This window comes from Microtus pennsylvanicus, chromosome 11, assembly GCF_037038515.1.
Source record: "Microtus pennsylvanicus isolate mMicPen1 chromosome 11, mMicPen1.hap1, whole genome shotgun sequence".
NCBI lineage: Eukaryota > Metazoa > Chordata > Mammalia > Rodentia > Cricetidae > Microtus > Microtus pennsylvanicus.
In genome coordinates, this window is record NC_134589.1 from 12,823,087 (window position 1) to 12,842,054 (window position 18,968).

Below are 18,968 nucleotides of genomic sequence, written 5' to 3' on the forward strand. Positions count from 1 at the left end.
TGGTTGTGAGCCACGATGTGGTTGCCGGGAATTGAACTCAGGACCTTTGGAAGAGCAGGCAATGCTCTTAACCACTGAGCATCTCTCCAGCCCCATAAATTATTTTTTTCAAAGGCCGAGGATCATATTTTAAAAGCATGCATGCAGCCTCACTTGCTCATCCCCTCTGAAAGGCAACAGCAATCGCTTTATGACGACCCAGAACCTGCTTAGCTACTCCTAGTAGGTCGGACACTTACTGAGAGATTTATGTATAAGACTTTCATATCTCAGAACCACCCAGGGAGGAAGGTGGGTACCTTATTAGCCCATTTGACGGATGAAGAAATTGGGACTTGGAGCGGTCGAATGATTGTGTACCATCGCTTAGCCAGTGAACGACAGAGCTGCATTTGAACCTCCCTTCTCTCAAACCCCCAGTCCATGCCCTTTCCATCAGCCACCCACTGGCCTCTCTGGACGTAGCTGATCAGGTGTCCAATGACGGGGATTTGAATCCTTAAGTCAGCTTAGCAAGGGTAGCATTGACTAATATTCTAGAGCCCGTGATCTTGAGCAGACTCTGGAAGGGAAAATTTACTTAAAATAACCACTTGGGGCTGGAGAGGTAGCTCAGACGGGAAAGGACTTATCTTGTGAGCACAGGACAAAGGCTGGATTCCCCAGAGCCTGAGTGGAAAATTCCGGCATGGTGACACTCTTCGGTTTTCACAGCACCGAGGGAGACAGAGACTAGAGGAACCCTAGTTGGTCAATCTAGCCCAATTGGCAAACGCCAAGCCAGTGAGAGATCTTGTATTAAAGGAGGCAGATGGCATTCTGTACGACACCCGAGACTAACTGCCGGCCTCCACGGGCTCCCACACTTTCTCCCACACCACATTTTGTCTTGAAAAAGACAAAATCTTGCCTTGTTCTTTTCCCTTTGATCAACCTACAGTCGAGCCAACCAGTGAGGAATGCTGTATGCTGACTTTCTCCCTCTCTTGGGCTCGGCTACCTTTCTTCCTCAGCTCAGCTCGCCTTGCTAGGGGTCTACCACCCACAGTGCACTGGGCTCTCCTACAGCAACCATCAATCAAGAAAAACGCCCCCCCCCCAGACATGCCCACAGACAATCTGAGGGCGGCAACTCTTCAGTTGAGTGTCCCTCTTCAAGCTGACAACAAGGCTTAGCCATCACACAGGGGCATGATGTCGCTAGCCTGTAGTCTCTTGTTGCCTATGTCATCCTCTCTGACGCTCACGACATCTCTACAAAGCATGTGCCTTCAACCAGGTTTTCAGGAAAAGAGACTAGAATCCAGGTTGTGAAGTACGCCAGGCCTGTGCAGCTCTCAGTGGTAGAACTGGATGGTGAATCCAGGGTTCCCACCTCTCCCTCTTCCCTGTGGACACAGCGACAGTTCCCTAATGACCCACCTCATTTTCTCCTATGCCACGGTCTTAAGTTAGACTCCAACATCAAGCACCCCGTCAGAAACCTGAAATCTTGGGGCAGGGGGAGATAGCTCAGTCAGTGGGAATTGCTGCACAGACATGGGCTCCTCAGTACCCATGTGAAAAGCCAGGCGAGGTGCGTGGTGTGTATCTGCAATCCCAGTCCTGGCGTTCACTGACCAGAGAGATTAGTGTAATAAACAAGCCCCAGGTCTCATGAGAGACCCTGTCTGTTTAAAAAATGCAGTGGACAACTCCAGAGGAACAATACTTCAGGTAGACCTCTGGCCTCTGTATGTACATGCACGCATGTGCACACATGACTATGAGAGTACATGGGCACACACACACACACACACACACACACACACACACACACGGAGAGACTTGAATCCTTTCTTGTCTTCTCAACATCTGGTGGCACCCACATTAATCAGTACCAAATTCAAAGCCTCTCTGACTCCTTTATTGTTTACCAGTGCTTTCGTTTGCCTTTTCCGATAATGGTCTATAGAAACGCAAATACACTAGCAAAGGGAGCACTACAAACATTCAAAATATGGGTGAAGATGTTGCTGGTAGCCTGCTTGCCTTGTATGCACAAATCCCTGGGTTCCACGCAAGCGCCTCATAAATTATGTGTGATGGTGTGTGTCTACCATCCCAGCATGCAGGAGGTGGAGCGGGAAAGCAGGAGGATAAAAGAAAAATTCAAGGTCATTTTCAACTATACAGCAAATTCAAGACCGGCTTAGACTTGACCAGGGATCCTGTCTTTACAGGGGAAAAAAAGAGGAAGGGAGGGACAGAGTGATGAGAGGGGAAGTAAGGGAAGGAGGAAAGAAAGTGAGAGAGGGAAGGAGACAGACAGGCATAGAGAGAGATTGGTGGATTGGTTCAAAATAGCGTGGTAACTACACTTGGCAGTGTATTTATAATCCAAGCGCTACAGAGGCTGATGCAGGAGGACTATACATTTAAGGTCAGCCTGGTCTACACAGCAAGACTTCGTCTCCCCCACACCACCAAACAGACAAACAAAAACCAGTATTTGTTCATGAAAACCATACGAAGCTCAGCTAAAGAGTTGCTTTGTGGCTTTCACTGCTACATCCACAGACCTGAGTATGTTCAGGCTACAGAAGGGACTTGCCTCTAGTGTTCTCCACTGTGTTGAAAGTATCTGGTTGGACCCCAGTAAGACCAATGAAATTGCCAGTGCCAACTCTCAGCAGATCTGGAAACTGATCAAAGATAGGCTGATCATCCGAAGCCTGTGACAGTCCATGCCCAGGCTTGATGCTGGAAAAACACGTGGGCTCGACAGAAGGGCAGGCATCTGGGCATAGGGAAGTGGAAGGGTACTGCCAGTGCTCGAATGCCCAACAAGGTAACCTGGATGAGAAGGATGCGGATCCTGTGCTGACGTATCAGGGAGATACCGTGGATCTAAGAAGACTGACCACCACGTTGATGTGGGATTCCCCTCTATATGCTTTGAATATGCTTTATTACCATTGGTTGATAAAGAAGCTGCTTTGGCCTATGGCAGGGCAGAATATAACTAGGTGGGAAAACTAAACTGAATGCAGGGAGAAAGAAGGCAGAGTTAGGTAGACACCATGTAGCCACTCAAGAAAGCAAGATGTGAGGTAAGAAACCACATGCCTCATGGTAAAATATAAAATAATAGAAATGGGTTAATTTAAGATCTAAGAGCTAGCTACAAATATGCCTAAATTATTTGCCAATCAGTACTGTAATTAATACAGTTTCTGTGTGATTATTTGGATCTGGGCAGCCAGGAAATGAAAGTACAATTTCCCTTTACATTATGCATCACAGCCTGTTCCTGAAGGCCAAAGGCAATGTCTTCAAAAGAAAGTAGGTTCTCATGGAGCACTCATGGACTCCACAAGAAGTCCTGGCTGACCAGGCTGAGGCTCATAGGTCAGGAGCACCTCCAGGAGCACCTCCAAGAGCATCTCCAGGCCAAGAAAGTGGAGACCATCAAGTCTATCCAAGGAGGAAGAGACCAAGAAAGAAAGTTCCCCTCTGTCTGTATATAGTAGGCTGCCTGTGGCCTTGGTGGATAAATCATTAAAATAAAGCAAGCCAAATTAAAAAAAAAGGAGTCCCTTTGTGTTGGAAATTTATTAAAAGTGGGAAATAGCAAATCTATTGTGTTCTATTTCAGAAGTTTTAAGTCCTGTCTCCATACTACTGAAACAGACTGTTACATCTCTTATAGCTATGAAAACTGATACCTTTTTGTAAAATAATTTGACCATATATATTAACAGCTATAAAAACAGTCATTCCCTTTCACCTAATACTCCCACTCCTAGGAATTTGTGCCAAGGAAATAACTCAAAATAAGTAGAAAAAACCTCAGCTGTATTTAGATGCTTATTACGTCTTTAGAATAACAGGAATCTAAAAGCAAAAGAAATATTGAATTCTACTGGGACAGTAAAGAAAATGTTGGTGATTACCTCAATGCTATATTGGACAACTGAAAACAGGTAGTAATTTGAGGGGGGTATAGGGGAAGTGATGTCGATTGAAGTATATATGCCCCCCATTACAAATACATAAAACATATATTTGTACAGATGAAAAATGGAAGGGGCTGTGGAGGAATGTAAATAATGTGTGTGATTGATTGGTAGGATTAAGGACATGCCCTCTTTGATGCTTTTGAGTTGGAAGGAAATGTTTCAAAAGCCCCTTTGAGGCTCTCTAGTGAGGAGGTGAGCAGGAACTCCAGCCACAGGCTTGCAGGGAGAGGGTGTTCTGCAGGGTTCTGCTCTGCCCGTGGCAGCTGGCCAGCTCCTCACACTGAAGCCATGGCTGCCCTACTTCTGGATGGCTGGCAGAACCTTTCTTTGGAGGCTTTCCATCCCAGGCGGGCACCTCATTCACAAGCGTAGATGAAGAATATACTATTGGGCCCCTGAAGAAGGTAGCCCTGGGCTCTGGGCCCTTGAGAACATGTGATGGTCTCAGTTCTACCATTTTAGCTGGGTTAGTTAGGAATGTCGCACATGCCCTTTCTGGAGGAGTAAAACATACCCACAGTCAAAACAGCAAGCAGAAACATGGTCAGGCCTGGGAGACCCGTACAGATTCTGGCACGGGCAGGTGGGTGATAACAGCTGTTCCAGGAAGTTCTCATGGACACCATTCTCTTTTTCTGGGCCCAGTAGGCTTGAGTCTATCTTCACTGCCCACTTATGATTGGCAGGTGACAAGTCCAACCTTATGTGCCCCACCTGTTATGATATGGCATGGGACCTTGGGGGCGGGTCTCATGGCAGGTGGGTCCAAACTGCAGCCTGTGAGGGAGAGACACTACACAGACAGAGTGTGGAGTTTATTAAGATAAAGGGTAGAGGGCAGGGAAGAGAGAGAGGAGAGAGAGAGAGAGAGAGAGAGAGAGAGAGAGAGAGAGAGAGAGAGAAGGAGGGAGAGAGAGAGAGAGAGAGAGAGAGAGAGAGAGAGAGAGGGAGAGAGAGAGAGAGAGAGAGAAGGAGGGAGAGAGAGAGAGAGAGAGAGAGAGAGAGAGAGAGAGGAGAGAGAGAGAGAGAGAGAGAGTTGAAGGAGCTGCGGGTTGCATTCTGCCACCCAGCTCCCGCCACTGGCTAGCTTTACCCAAAATAACAACACACAAATTGTATTCTTTTAAACACTGCTTGGCCCATTATATCTAGTCTCTTCTCGGCTAACTCTCGCACCTGGACTACCCCATTTCTAATAATGTGTGTAACACCCCAAGGTGCACTTATCGGGAAGATTCTAGCCTACATCCATTCTGGGTTGGTGCTTCATCGCGTCTGCCCGGGAGAGAGGAGCATGGCGTCTGAGCTCACTTCCTCTTCCTCCCAGCATTCTGTTCTGTTTACTCCACCCACCTATGTTCTAACCTATCAGGGCCAAGCAGTTTCTTTATTAATTAACCAATGACCTTCCTCCATTGAGAGAGAGACAGAGAGAGACAGAGAGAGAGACAGAGAGAGAGAGAGAGGAGAGAGAGAGAGAGAAGCAAAGGTCTCCTTACCTCTTCAGAAGGGGGGATTGGAAGTGGGCGGAGCTTGACTCTTGAAGGGACCTTTGTACCTGTGTAATTAATTTTCTCATTACCGATGGTTGTGAACCACCATGTGGTTGCTGAGAATTGAACTCGGGACCTTTGGAAGAGCTGGCAGTGTTCTTAACTGCCAAGCCATCTTCTTGCTTGCCATGCACAGAGAGGTGAGATGTTAGGTTCCCAAGGAGCAGGGCCAAGGTGTACCTAGATACTAACACTACCTAGGTGCTCGCTCTTCAGCTGAGCCCCACTCAACCTTCTGCATACCACGGTCTCCTTCCCCCCAGCCGACCTTGTGTGTGTGTGTGTGATATGTGTATGTGTGCATCTTCATTTGTATAGGTGCAGATGTGTACAGAGAAATCCAGATGCCAATCTCAGGTGCTGCTCCTCATGTGCCATCCACCATGGTTGTGAGACACAGTTTCTTATTCACCGATTCAGCTAGACCAGTGAAGCCAAGAATCCTCCTGTCTCTGCCTCCCCAGCACTGAGTTACAAATGGGTACCACTAAACCCAGCTTTGTTTAATTGCATGTTAGTGTTATGTACAAGTGTGTGTGCGTGTATGTGCCTGTGCACACATGTGGAGCTCAAAAGACTTGCAGAGCTGGTTCTTTCCTTTTATCAGAGCTTGAACTCAGGCCTTGGGGCTTGACAGCAAGTGCCTATGGAGCCATTCTGCCTGCCCCAAGCCTAGCTTCTGTGCATGGGATCTAGGGATAACTGAGGTCCTCCTGCATGCCTGGCCAGCATGTGACTGGCTAAACCATCTCCCCAACCCTCCCCTCCTTTCTCTCTTGCACCCCGCCCCTGCACCCCTACCTGACCTGAGGTCTGTCAATGACACAAACCAAGGGCACAGGGACCCAGCACCACCAGGACTGATTCATTCAGATGGGACCTGCAGATGCCAAGTTGGCTTCATCCATTTTGTCCTTGCTGAGCAGTTCCAGATCTGGCCGTTTGCTGGAGGCCTGGGTGAGGCTGTCCACAGTGACATTCTGTGAGTAAACACCCCTTTATCACAGGCAGGATGGTTGCCGACAGTGGCTTTCATCTGGCTCCACACAGAAGGGACGGAGAATCAAGCCTTTGGCTGATCAAAACACAGCGGGCGGGAAGCCAGCAGGAGCCCATTGTCCTTGCTGCCATCTTGGACTTCACTCCCACGCAGCTGCCTTTGGGTTTTTAAACAGCATTTGTTCAGGGGGACAGTGATTTAGCCAAGGCTGGCACCGGACTCAAAGGAGTTTGCAACTGGGTAACTCCAAATCACAATGATTGCTCTTAGCCTTTCCTCTCTTGGCAGGTGTCCTCTGTCCCAGAGACCATGGGCAAATCTGCTCAGGAAGAAACTCAGGGAAGAAAGGCCAGAATTCATTAGACATTAAACGATGTCTTCTTAAATGTGATTGCAACTTTCAGGCCCAAAGGTAAATCAAATCAGACTAATCCAGGATAAGTTAGCAAGGACACCTCTTCAAGGATGTTGGGGAAAATATGTTTCTGCCTGTTGCTTGTATAGCGGGAATTCCACCCGAGTTCTGGGGGCGGGGGCGGGGCATTTAAGAACAAGAGAGCAGTTTTAAACGTCTTACTTGAGGGAGGGAGAGATGGCTCAGTGGGAGAAGGCGCTTGCTGCCAAGCCTGATGGATGACCTGAGTTCAATCCCCTGGACCTACGTGCTCTAACACAGTGGGGCATCTTCCTGCTGCCGCTCTCAGCTAAGCCAGGGCTGCTCGACCCTGCTCGACGGATGTGACACCAGGGACTGAAATTATCTTTATCCTGGGAACTGTGCTTCAGCAAATGCTGAGCAGTATTCTCGGTCCCTTACTAGAGGACAGTATCACTCCTTCAGCCATGACAATCAGAGATGCCTCTGCCATGTGTCCAACCTGAGTGAAGTTGCAAATGGCCTAGCTCAGGTATGAAACTGAGCCCAACATACAGTCATAAATGCAATTAAAACATGACGAGATACTCTTATGACATGACTTTCGATTGATTTGTGCCGTTCTCAAGGATGACATTTTATCAGTGACAACATCATCGCGATCACCAAAGGATGGACACAGGCTAAGGAGATGGATCAGTCTATGGAGTGCACAGCTTGCCATCACAAGAGCTGAATTCTGTGCCCAGAACCCATGTTTCAAAAGCTGGATGTGGTGGGATGCATTTATAACCCCCGCTCAGAGGAGATGGAGAAAGGTGCGTGTCACTAGAGCTTACTGCCAAGTTCCTGGCGAACAAAACCGCTCCTCAGAAGAAAGCAAACGAGGACAATGGCTAAGAAATAACACCCAAGATTGATCCCTGACCACCACATGAACAAACAGACATGCTCTCTCACTCTCTCCTCTGGCTCTCTCCTTTTTCTCTCTTCAATGTTCTCTCTCCTATCTCTCCTCTTTCCTTTCTCTCTTCTCTCTTTTATCTACCCTCTCTCTTTCTTTCTTACGCACATGCCCACGTGCCTGCATACACACACACACACACACACACACACACACACACACACACACACACAGAAAAAATATAGGACAAGCCTGCAAGTTAGACATTATCAAGTGTCTATTAAAGACATCACCCTCTCCACCGCTGAGACCTGTGATTTAGAGGGTCTAAATGACAGTCTAAATTGAAGGAGGTGTTTTGATCCAAAGAGAAATAGCCTTATCTGCTCAGCAGCAGATCATTATGGGTGTGTTGTTGCTATACTTTCAGTGGGGACCCTGAACAGGACAGCAAAGTTTCTAAGTGGCTTCATGTCTAGAGAGAAGTCACTGGAAAAGGAGCTGCCATTAAATGCTGGCCATATGGTATGCTCCTTAGAGTTTTGTCAATTTGACACAATGTGAAGTCATCTGAGAAGAAGGAACCCGAGATGAAAAAATGTCCCCATCAGATTGGCCTGTGGACACTTCTCTGAACAGTGCTTGATATAGGAAGGCCCAGCTCACCCTAGGCGGTGCCGCCCCTAGGCAGGTGGTCAGGGCTTGTATAAGGAAGCAATCTGAGCAGGCCAGAGGGAACAAGTCAGTAAGCAGTGTCCTTCCAAGGCCTCTGCTTCGGTTCCTGACTTGAGTTCCTGCCCTCACTTCCCTTTGATGAACATGTAAGAGGAAACAAACCCTGGGCTCCCCAAGTTTCTTTTGGTCATGGCCTTTATCGCAGTGATAGAAGAATGCTAATTAGGACACAGGTGTGTCAAAATGTCCCTTCTTTTCAAAAGAAAATTTACCTTTATTTTTTTATTTATGTGTACGTGTTTTTTGTTTGTTTGTTTTTTACCAATGTGTATGTCTGTGCACCACATGTATGCAGTACCTGCAGAGACCAGAAGAGGGCATAGGATTCCCCTGGAACTGGAGGTGTGAGCCACAACACATGTCCTGGAAATCTAACCCAGGTCCTCTGGAATAGCTGCCAGTGCTCTTAATCACTGAACCACCTCTCCAGCCCTACATCCCTGCTCCTAAAACGACCCTTGAATCATTAACTATGCTGACAAACTCACACCACAGAACAAACATGGAGACTTTTTTGACTTCTGTGTGCAGAGTTGGCACGGGTCATTGTTTCTTTCACCCAGGATCTTTTCAGCCACATCTGTTAGCTAAAATGAGGTTCATAAGTGAGCAAGAGTGAGCAATAAAAGTCTCAGATATTCAGTCGCTTTACTATACTTCGCCTAGCGGACACTGCCTGGCCCTGACCTGCATACCAAGTCAGAACAATAAACAGAAACAATTGGCATTCCGTCTGTTTGGAGAGACAGGATACGTGTGCTTCGGTCAATACAGGATGTCGGCCAGGCACTGAACATGGCTCCGGATCAGAAGAGCAAACCAAAGGCAGAATCCTGGAAGAGGGGCTCTTTAGTCAGACGTGGGTCACGTCACACTGGGCCCCAGGAAGCAATCAAGGCTCACTATCAGTTCTGAGCTCTCCTTAGACATCGCACTCAGCTTTGATGATATCTTGTGGTTCTTTCATTCTCCAGGAGTATTTCTCCTCCTCCTCCTTCTCCTCCTCCCCTTCCTCCTTCTCCTCCTTCTCCTCCTCCTCCTCCTCCCCTTCCTCCTCCTCCTCCTCCCCTTCCTCCTCCTCCCCTTCCTCCTCCTCCCCTTCCTCCTCCTCCCCTTCCTCCTCCTCTCCTTCCTCCTCCTCCTCCTCTCCCCCCCTCCTCCTCCTTCTTCTTCTTCCTCTTCCTCCTCCTCCCCTTCCTCCTCCTCCTCCTCCACTTCCTCCTCCTCCCCTTCCTCCTCCTCCCCTTCCTCCTCCTCCTCCTCTCCCCCCCCTCCTCCTCCTTCTTCTTCTTCCTCTCCCCCCCCTCCTCCTCCTTCTTCTTCTTCCTCTTCCTCCTCCTCCTCCTCCCCCCTCCTCCTCCTCCTCCTCTTCCCTGTTGTCCATATCCACTAAGCAAAGACCCCAGAATCTCCAGGCTTCTACTCCTTCATTTTGGTGAAAGACAACAGGGAAAAAACGAAACTCTTTCCTCTTCATGTGTTTAGATCTGCAGGGCTGGTTCCATTCCACACTACTGATGCCATTTCTCAACAGATGAAGAAAAAGACCACCACCCAGTGCCCCAGTGGCCCCCAGGAACTCAGAAATTCAAGCTTGGCATAAAATATCTTGGAGTAAGTCAAACCAAACTATTGGAAGACTTGTATGACAACCACTTTAAATCTTTGAAGAAAGGAATTGAAGAAGACACCAGAAAGTGGGAAGGTCTCCCATGCTCTTGGGTAGGTAGAATTAACATAGTAAAAATGGCAATCTTACCAAAAGCAATCTACAGATTCAATGCAATGCCCAGCAAAATCCCAGCAAAATTCGTCACAGACCTCGAAAGAACAGTACTCAACTTCATATGGAAAAGCAAAATATATATATATATATATATATATATATATATATATATATATATTTAAAAAAAGTATATCTCACCGCCGCGGCCTGGGTTCGATTCCCGGTCAGGGAACTAAAAAAAAAAAAAAGTATAGCCAAAACAATCCTGTACAATACAAGAACTTCTGGAGGCATCACAATCCCTGACTTCAAACTCTACTACAGAGCTACAGTACTGAAAACAGCCTGGTATTGGCATAAAAACAAACAGGAGGACCAATGGAACCAAATTGAAGACCCAGACATTAATCCACACATTTTTGAACACCTGATTTTTGACAAAGAAGCAAAAAATATCAAAAGGAAAAAGGAAAGCATATTTAACAAATGGTGCTGGCATAACTGGATATCAACATGTAGAAGAATGAAAATAGACCCATGTCTACCACCATGCACACAACTCAAGTCCAAGTGGATCAAAGACCTCAACATAAAGCCTGTCACACTGAACCTTATGGAAGAGAAAGTGGGAAATGCACTTGAATGCATTGGCACAGGAAACCACTTCCTAAATATAATCCTAGCAGCACAGACACTGAGAGAAACAATTAATAAATGGGACCTCCTGAAACTGAAAAGCTTCTGTAAAGCAAAGGACATGGTTAACAAGACGAAACAACAACTTACAGAATGGGAAAAGATCTTCACTAACCCCACATCAGACAGAGGGCCAATCTCCAAAATATACAAAGAACTCAAGAAATTGGTCATCAAAAGAACACATAATCCAATTAAAAGAATGGAGTACAGACCTAAACAAAGGAATCTAAAATGGCTGAAAGATAATTTTAAGGAAATGCTCAGCATCCTTAGTCATGAGAGAAATGCAAATAAAAAACAACTCTGAGATTCCATCTTACACCTGTAAGAATGGCCAAAATCAAAAACACTGATGACAACTTATGCTGGAGAGGTTGTGGGGAAAAGAGAACACTTCTGCATTGCTGGTGGGAGTGCAAGCTGGTACAACCCTTTGGATGTCAGTGTGGCGATTTTTCAGAAAATTAGGAAACAACCTTCTTCAGGACCCAGTAGTACCACTTTTGGATATATATCCAAAGGATGCTCAACTGTGTCACAAGGACATGTGCTCAACTATGTTCATAGAAGCATTGTTTGTCATAGCCAGAACCTGGAAACAACCTAAATGCCCCTCGATCAAAGAATGGATAAGGAAAATGTGGTACATTTACACAATAGAGTACTACACAGCAGGAAAAAAAAAGGCATCTTAAAATTTGCAGGCAAATGAGTGGAGCGAGAAAACATAATATTGAGTGAGGTAACCCAGAAAGACAATTATCACATGTACTCACTCATAAGTGGTTTTTAGACATAAAGCAAAGAAAACCAACCTACAAATCACAATCCCAGAAAACCTAGACAACAATGAGGACCCTAAGAGAGACATACATGGATCTAATCTACATGGGAAGTAAAAAAGACAAGATCTCCTGAGTAAATTGGGAGCATGGGGACCTTGGGAGAGGGTTGAAGGCGAGGGGGGAGGCAGGGGGAACATAAAAAAATTTAAAAAAAAATCAAGCTTAGAGGCAGGGACAGATCTCAACCAGACCTGAGTTCAACTTTCTGAGGCACTGCCAAACAAGATTGAGTACTGAGCATGAGTTTCCCACTCTCGTAACCCTCAGTACTGGGCAGGAGGAGGCAGATGGGTCCCAGGCGCTGTCTAGCCTAATTGGTGAACCCTAGGTTGTGAGAGACCCTGTTTCAGGAGACAAGGTAGATAACACCTGAGGGACAACACCTGAGGTTATTCTCCGACCTACACATGCGTGCGAGCATGCATACACACACACACACACACACACACACACACACACACACACATGCCCACAAACATGTACTTAGACACACATCTACACAATTCAATATTAAACATTAGCAGAATAGATGCTGTTTCCAATGTCAAAGAGAGAAAATTCTGTAAGTCCGAGGGGCCAGGATCCTCAGATTTCCCCTTTCCTCCCCTCCCCTATGCTGCCCACACCCTTACATGTAATACTTGTGGGTAGAGTCATTTTCCCAACATCTGACCACACCCCCTGGCCACAGCTGATTGGTTCAGGAGTGCCCCTCCTCTGAACAGTCTGAATTCCTCCCCCAGAGACTATGAACTATAAACACACACTTCCTGATACAACATGTCATATCCTGTTTGTTTAACAAAAACATCTGTGGCCGGTTGTGGTGGCGCACGCCGGTAGGATTTGCTGAAGGAGGCAGAGGCAGGAGGATCACGAGTTCGAGGCCAGCCTGGGCTACACATTTAAAAAAAAAAATCTGTGCTCTGTCTATCACTTCCATATCATCTATCTATAGATCTACCTGTCATAATCTATTGTGTGTAATATATATCATCTATTCACCCATTAATTATCTGCCATCAATCATCTACTTATCCATCAATCATCTATTACCTATGATACATCAATCAATCAATCAATCTATCTATCTATCTATCTATTTATCTATCATCTATATATCCATCCATCCATCCATCCATCCATCCATCCATCCATCCATCTTTCTATCACTACCTACTTACCTACCAGGCCTTGGCCTAAACAGCATATACGAATTCATTTAATCTGGATAACACTTCTATGTAGGAGATATGACGGCCCCCATCCTCCACCCTCACTATACGAATGGGAACACAAGCGAAGGGAAGTAACACGGTCAAGGACACAGAGCTGGCAAGAGACAGAGTTGCGACAATACCATGTTTCTTTGAGGAAATAAAAGTGAATGGATGACAAGGTGGAATCGGGCTGCTTGTCCCATCTCTGTTGCCTTCAAATTGCCCTTGCATGAACTGCTTAGTTTGCTATGAAAGAGTGAGACTAAGTGAGATCAATGAGATCAAAGCTACCAAACTGTGGGCCAACTGCCATTGTCATGAGAATTGCTGTAGGTAACAAATGAGGACAGATGTTTTATCATTATTCATTTATTTCTGTGAATACTAGAAAGAATATATATATCTAAAGGATATATAATGTATATAATCTATATCACTCTATATCTTTATATACATATACTTTCTTTACACACACATATTTATATACATCCTTTCTACATATATATCCCCAGACCTTTGAAAATGGGGCTATTAGAGCTTAGGACCAAGCCAAACTGGGTCATAGCATCATAGCTTAGAACCAAGTTCTGGATGCACAGGACCGCACAGTAGAAGATATAACCACTTCCCTGGCTGTGTCATTCCCATGCTGCCCAAATCAAGGTGACTGAGGTGGAGGTGACTCCATTCCTTCATACCAAGGTGAGCTTTGAGCCAGGTCCAGCCACCATAACTGTCCTAAAGTGATGACATCTGTGGGTCTCCCAAGAACACCACAGTCCACAGATATTGAAGTCCCTTATATAAAATGATATCATAACTGGATAAAACCTAATACATCTTTCTGTGTATTTCTGTGTGACATTTGTATTGCTTATAATGCCTGACCCAATACAAATTATTTATATATATACACACACTACTATTTGGAGGAATATGACGGGGGGAGTATATTTCCAGTACAGATTAAATGTCTTTTTTCTCATTTCTAAAATTGATTTCTGGCCAGGCGATGGTGGCGCACGCCTTTAATCCCAGCACTCGGGAGGCAGAGGTAGGCAGATCTCTGTGAGTTCGAGACCAGCCTGGTCTACAGAGCTAGTTCCAGGACAGGCTCCAAAGCCACAGAGAAACCCTGTCTCGAAAAACCAAAAATAAAAAAATAAAATTGATTTCTGTTCATCTTTTATCAGTTCCTTGAGAATTTTATACAATATATTTTGATCATACTCATCCCTTACCTTGCTCCTCCTAGACCCATTTCCCCATTTCCCTACCCACTCATCTTTGGGTACCCTCCTTTTTTAATTCATCAAGCACAGTTTGTGCTGCCCACATACCCTTGGCTCTGAGTTCTTTCCTGCAGAGTGGTCTATCCATCAGGAAAACTCAGTTTCAGCAGCTGTTAGCTAGGTAGGGGCGGGACTTCATGCCTATCTTTCCTTTCTACACTATAATTTTGCCTGAATTGAGCTTGCCCGGGGCTTGCACACACTGTCTCCACTGCTATGAATTTCACGCACCGCTGACTGCTCTGATGTTTCTAGAAAACAGTCTCCTGGTAGTCGTTCACAGCTGAGTAAGACACGCCCACTGGTGCAGCAGTGCCGTGACTAGAACAGGACCAACAAACCACTTCCTGGCCAGATCTACAGCCTACTGCACAAGTTGAAATCTATACCTAGCGCCATTATTGGGCCAGGAACCCGTGGCCAGATAAAGTATAGGTTCTAGTGGACGTGCTAAATGGACATGGTATTAAATCAACTCTTAATGACTTTTTATTATACTCATAGATCAGTGCATCAGTCGGCCGCCATGAGGGAAGCTCCTTTTTTGCAGAAGAAGGAGCTACAGAGACCCACAGATGATCAAGGTGCAGAACATACATGACTATGGATTGCTCATCCTTAAATGGGACAGATGCAATTTCATTTTGAAATTATTTTCCATTGTACGGTTGGTTGACTTCCCAGATGTGGAATCCATGGTTGCGTATTGTGCTGCACCGTGCTGATGCTTTCCATGAATTGATGTGTTTCAATATAATCCTCGTGAAAATCCTTTCCTATAAAAGTCATTGTCTTTACCCTATTCTAGAGAAACTGGGAGTCGGGGAGCTCAGGGGACTGTCTACACACAACCAGCTGGCATAGAGTGGAGATTTGGGGACTGGAGAGATTACTCAAAGGGTAAATCCTTGCTGAATGTCTTACTTAGGATGTCTATTGCTGTGATAAAACACCATGACCAAAAAAGCTTGGGGAAGAAAGGGTTGAATCCAGTTTATAGTCTCATATCCCAGTTCTTTACTGAGGGAAGATAAGGCAGGAACTCAGATAGGGCAGGAACCTGGGGGCAGGGCATGAAGCAGAGAACATGGAGAAACGCTGCTTACTGGCTTGCTCCTCATGGCTTACTCAACCTGCTTTCTTATAGCACCCAGGACCACCAGCCCAGAGGGGACACCACCCACAGTGAGATGGACCCTTCCATATCAATCAGTTGAGAAAATGCACCGCAGGCTTGTCCACAGCCCAATCTGATTGGGACATTTTCCCATTCGAGGTTCCCTCTTACAGAATGACTCTAACTTGTGTCAAGTTGACATGAAACTCGCCGGCACATTACGCAAACATGAGGGCTTGAGCTTGGATCCCCCAAACCCATGCAAAAGCTGGACAGGGGGCAGAGACAAGCGAAGTCGTGGGAGCTTGCTGAATGGCCAGGCTAGCTGAAATGGTAAGCCCCAGATTCAGTGAGAGTCTGATTCAAAACAGAAGGTAGAGAGGTGGCTTGGTGATTAAGAGCGCTTCCAGAGGGCCCAAGTTCAGATCCTAATACCCAAGTCAGGCAGCTCACAACCACCTGAAACTCCACCACAACCACATCACACCACACACAGACAAAGACACATTAATTAATTAATTAGTTAATTAATCAATTACTAAGTAAAATTTTTAAATAATAAGGTTAAGAGATAGAGAGAGATGCTAGTCATTGACCTCTGACCTCCACATGCACACGTGGACACATTTACACTCACTACATTCAAACACACATATAATGCATATACACAGAGACACACACATTAATTGATTCATTAAATTGCAAAATAAGAAGAGTAGAGCTGTCCTTGAAGCTATGTCTAGAGGACCTAATGGGTCCCTTGAAGGAGACTCTGAGATGTAGAAGTAGCATCCCAAGGAGTCAGATGTCAAAGGGTAAACCATGTGAAGCCCACCAGCAGTGGAACAAGCAAGATAAAATGGCAAAGCCAGTTCCTCCAAGAGCTCGCCTTGTATCCTGCCCACCTTGGAAAGTTCCTTGGAAAATCCCGAGGCTAAGGGTTGGAGGAAAATCAGCTTCATGGAACAAGATATAAAAGAATCAGCCTGCTCCCGATGCATCAAGAGGAGCTAATGCTAACACACAACCACAAATCCCAGATGTTGTTATGGTTGGATTACAGGGACTTGGAAAGTTCAGGCATGAAATGCCTGGATGATAACAATAGAAAACAGATCAAAAGCCCAAAGAAAGAAATCAAGAGAAATGAAAAACAGAAGGAATTGCTGGGGAAGATGAAAGAGGAGGGCTACAATTTGACACCGAAAGCAGAGCCAGCGGTGAAGGTTTGGCTGGCGGTTGACTCACATCCAGATGAGGATTTTTTTTTTTTCAGCATTACTGGAGGTATGGGGTTACAGTCCTTGAGTGCATTTGTACATTTCTGGGACCTCAGGGTCAAAAGGATTTCCCGAGAGTCTCCCGGGCCTGTCCCCATTTTTAAATAATCTTGGAGACAGTGTCCAAATCTACGGTGGTTCTTTGATTCTCAGTTTTCTCCACAAATATCAGGCAAGTCAGCAAACAATGACGTAAGGCAGTTTGGTTGCCCCGGCTACAGCCCTACATTCAGAGCCTGCCCAATCACTCGGTTCAGATCACACAGGACTTGACTCAGGACATAACAGGACTGACGAGACAGCTCTGCTTGTAAGGTACCGGGCAGCAATCTGATTGCCTGAGGTTGCCCCCCAGAACATGGTGGAGGGAGCGCTGGCTCCTAAAATCTATCTTCTAACAACTACCCACTACCCATGGCACACAAGCTCACATGTATGTGTATGTGTGTGTGCGTGTGTACACATGTGCACACACACAATCTAAAATATCCATTGGCCCTCATCAGGTCATCTGCCCATCCTAGAGAGCAGAATAGGATGCTTTGATTGGCAGGTTGAGCCACGCACCTATATCAGAATGCATCATCTCCAGACTGGGAACCGAGAGTGGAAGGCAGGTGTTCTCTGTCCCACAGAAGAAACAAACGTGTGTCTTTGGAGAACGGAAATGGATGCTAGAAATCAAAAGACCCGACCCAGCTCGGCCATTCCCATATGACTCTCCTTTAATCTTCCCTTCATCCCAGCTCAGTCTTATGGGCCAGACTCTCCTTTGCCACGTTCACCCTTTGGAGAAAGTCGTAAACACCATCACAGACACTAGATATCAAAAGCATATGCAATTGTTCCCTGCCCATTGTAAAGTAAAGCCCACGGGTCAGGGAGACAGTTCAGCGGGTAAAGGAGCTGCCCAGCCTGGTGACCTGAGTCTGACCTCCAGAACCCATGTGGTGAAAGGAGAGATTCTACTCTAACAAACAGTCCTTTGATGCCGGACACCCACAGTGGCATCTACACACTGTCCCTCCCAACAGCACACACATAACTTATAATAAAATTTAAAAATAGCTGGGCATGGTGGTGCATGTCTTTAATCTTAGCCCTCAGAAAGCAAGGAAGGTGGGTCTCTGGGAGTTTGAGGCCAGGATGGTCTACATAACAAGTTCAATTAGTCAGGTCTATAGAGTGAGAATTGTAGTAATAATAGTAGTAATAATAACAGTAATAATGATGTCCAACTTATTTTATATTTATTTCCTAAAATGTAAATTCTAATTTTTCTAATTCTTTATTTACAAAAGATATTTTAAAATAAGTGACATCGCCTTTTGGCTATTTGGTGTCTCAAAAAAGGAAAGAAATAAGAGTTTACAAGATCTGACTGCTACCCCTGAGAACTACACACTTCATTAAGATTTAGGAAAGAGAAAAATATGACTCAAAATATCTCATGAGTATGCCGCTTCTTAATGCTCTCAAGAAGAAACCTGCAACTATACCATTTCCCCCCATTTTGACCAATGGCTTTACAGTTCACAAAATACCTTTGTGTTTATTTTTTGCATTCGAAGCTGTGGAAGGCTGCTTCTATTATTAATTGCCATTTTTATAATGCAGAAACAAAGAGTCAAAGTGGTTGAGTGACTTGCATGGAGTTGCGTCTAGTTATTGCTGTATGCAGACTTGATATCTGGTTCCCTGTCTTCCCTTCAAGCCATGAACCTACCAGAAGTTGAAAACTATGCCACTTAGGCTTGAGGACTCTTGGTGAGGAGGACGCCAAAAGGCAGAATAGCTGGAAGTCAGGGAGGACAGGGACAAAACAGTGGCCTGTGAACATAATGAAGCTGCTACACTAAGAAATTCATCGCAGGCGTGGTTGCCTACACAGAATCAAGCCAGCCAAATTTCCAGTATGGATGGATGGGGGTCCTAAGAGCTGAGAGCCATTGGCAGCTGATGGCTCTTAGGAAAGGAAGAGTCTGCTTGCTTCAGGAGTGTGACTTCTCCTAGATTGCTTCTGCTCTAGGAAGTGGCCCTGAACTCATACATATTTAAGAAATATGAATTGGACTTGGTGTGTTATAATGAAAAAGAAAAAGAAGAGAATATATTGAGAGGGGGAAAACTGGAGGTCTGGGAGAAGTTGCAAGGAGGAGGACTGGGGTGGGTATAATCAAAATATATTGTATACTTCACTTTTCCTAGGCCATCTCCATC